The following is a 3,057-nucleotide window of genomic DNA, read 5'->3' as shown; positions in this document are numbered from 1 at the left end:
AGCCTCACAGTCTGTGAGATTCAGAAAGGGGTCGCCGGGCTGGGTTTTATTTGTGCTGATGCTTGGCGAGTTAATGCAGCAGATCCGCACCGTGTCTTCCATCAGTATTAAGTTCGTGTAACTTTTGATCACAAAAGCAGTGTATGCCTTGGGTAGGAAACGCAATAAAGGGAAACATAAGCAGTAAAACAGACACCATCCGTGATCGCACTCTGCCTACCTGCCTTTAATATTTACATTCTTGGGGTCACAGGCTTGCCGATTTAATGACTAAGTTACACTGGAACCTTTCTTGCCTAAATCACAGTAATCCCTTTATGTGGACCCCTTCCCCGCCCTTCCAGGTGTGATGGCCTCTCAACCCCAAAGTTTGGGGTTATTGGCCCGGCGCCCTTCTCAGCCCCCACCAGTTCCCTCCCCGCGGGCCTGAGGTGGAGAGAGAGGGCGCAGTCAGCTTAGAACACTGGGTAAGGCTTGATTGGCCTGGTGCCTATCCACCTTCCCCTGTGGTTTTGGTTCCTTGCCTTGTAAAAATGAAGGTAATGATTCTCCATCTGCTTCTCAGGCCACCATAAAAATTAATGGGTGGTTTGCAAAGCGTTTTGACATCCTTTGGATGGACAGCGGCTGTACTTTAAGGGGCGAGGGAGCATTTTGCTGTTCCACGTTGCTGTCGTCATCAAATAAAACAGTCCACCCCCCACCTGGCCGTCCTGACCGGGAAACAGACTCCACTGATGTCCGGTGGAGCCTGGAGAACGTCCCTGGTTCCGCGCTCAGTGCATTCTGTCCGGCAGGCGGGGGCTTGGGAGGAGACAGCACCCCGCCTCCCCAGTCCGCCTCCCCGAGGACTCCTCTGCTTTGCATGTGGGCTGTTGTGGGGAGGGGAAGGGGAGACGGACTTGAAGCAGGCCCCACTTTGCACAGGCCCGATGCCTGTCCATCTGTGGAATGCCAAGGCCATGCTGATCCGAGAGGGAACAGTTAGTTCTGGGAGGACTCAGAAAGTGAACAAACCTGGCATCTCGGGGATTTGTCTTAGGGCTTGCTTGTTTACTAAGCGAACAATGGGCGGCTCTGATCCGCGGTGCCTGAGAAGCTTCTGTGAGCTTTAATTTTTTTCCTGTTGTTCCAAGACGCAGGCACCACACATTGTGGTTTGGAAAACAATTACGAGGGACTCTCGGACCCGGGGTGCCAAGCCCGCGTGGGGAGCGGCGCGCGCACGTTGCCTTTCGTCCCCCCTGGCAAAGAAACCACGGTGAAAGGGCCTCGCTCCAGGCGGGTCTGCAGGGCTCCAGTGTGTCATTCGATAGTTTCATGTTTTTATTGTTACCACCAGCACTTTGATCTCCCCAAGGTCTAGCCGATCGCTAGTCCAGACGCAGGGGGATTTCCAGAAGGACCCAGAATGGGGGCTGGACAAGCTGTAGCTAAGTGTCCTTAACTGGGCTGTCTGCCAATTAGTATTATGCTCTTAATTTTCTCGGTGGAGGGAGGAAGAGGCAGTCTTCCTGGATTTTCTCCCTTGCTGTTGTTTGCTAACTTGATTTCTGGTTACCCAGCAGCCTGGAATTACCGTCCTGTGGCTTCGCGTGCAGACTTTTTTCTTATTCTAATGGCTTCTAGTCTGTGGATAAGGTATGCTAATGCGAGTGGAGTTTTACGCCCTTGGGTCCTGGGAGGCCGCTCCTACATTTAAATCTTCCGACCTCAGCCGGTTCCTTGTGGGAGGAGCCACCTGGGGAGCCCTTGACCTCAACAAGGTTAAGAGTCGCCGAGTTCGATCGACCCTTGCTGACCTCCTGCCTGGCTCCAGGCAAACCTCGGTGGCTCCGTGTTTAGGTATCAGCCTTGTGGTGACTGAGTAGAAGCGGCTATTGTAGCAAGTGGGCCTCGGGCCAGCCACGTGGGTTTTCCTTAGCTCTTTTATTTTCAAATTCAACACCTGAACTGGGCAGTGTTAGGATTTTTCTTCTGAGAAGTGGAGTCAGGCCCCCGGGATATTTTCGAAGTCCCTAGAAATGGGCACTGGGACTTCTTTGTGCTGAGGTCGCTGCCTGACAACCCAGTTCCTGGGAAGGGTCACCGAGCAGCTGCCGAGTGCTCTGGGCGGCTTTGCTCCTGGCCCGGAGGGGAGCCCGGGGCCACCCAGTGTTTACACTCGGGCTCGCAGTGTCCCAGCTATTGGCACAATAGAAGCCCCACATTCCGCCATCACCCTCTGCAGGAGGGACAGAAAAATAATTTACCGAGTCCCTGAGCACCCAGGGCACAGTCCCGCTTCTTGTTCAGGACCTCTGAGGAAGCCTGCGCCTGCTTTTCCGTGGGCCCTGGGGCCTCGGGTGTGTTATGTAACGGCACCTGATGCCATCTGGCCGGGCGACTTAAGGGAAAGGATGTCCGTATTCAGCCTTTTGAAGGCAAGAGAATGCAGAAGGTATTTCAGAAACAAAGGGGTGCATTTCAGGGAGGGAAGGGTGAACCCCACACAGTGCATCACGGTGCCCCCGTCCACCAGGTGAACCAATTCCATGCCCAAACCAAACCCTCAGTAAGCGAGTAAGATTTCAGGAAGTCGAGTGGTGGACTGAGTTCACCTAACTTGAGATTTGGGGTGTTTTGGGGGTAGGAAGGGCGTGTGAAGCCTGGAGCACACACTTAAAAATCCTCACAGAAGCCACGAGGGGTTAGAAACCACGAGGGAGTCCATTTTACAAGGAAGCTACGAGAATTTAAGTAGCTCCCACGACACAGTGGTCCATAAAGTGCTTGAGCTGAGAAATCGGCCCATATCTGCCGGAGCCTAGAGCACTTAATCGCAACTCCTAGGGTGCTGAAACGAAAGACACTCACGCCTTTGGGTCACATGAAGACACGCACAGGAAAATAGCAGAGTGCCTGCGTCCCTTACACAATTCTAAAAAAGCTTGTACTCTGAAGGTGAGAAATCTTTAAAACCTGTAAAATCTCTGCAGCCTAAATGGAAGGCAGCCGGTTTGCACCTTTATTCCCCAGGGTGAGGGGTTGGGGGCTGTGTCCCCGCCCTGTGGGCGG

This window comes from Crocuta crocuta, unplaced genomic scaffold, assembly GCF_008692635.1.
Source record: "Crocuta crocuta isolate KB4526 unplaced genomic scaffold, BGI_CrCroc_1.0 scaffold290, whole genome shotgun sequence".
NCBI classification, from domain to species: Eukaryota; Metazoa; Chordata; class Mammalia; order Carnivora; family Hyaenidae; genus Crocuta; species Crocuta crocuta.
The sequence above is the reverse complement of the archived record's forward strand: the minus strand, read 5'-3'. Positions refer to the sequence as shown.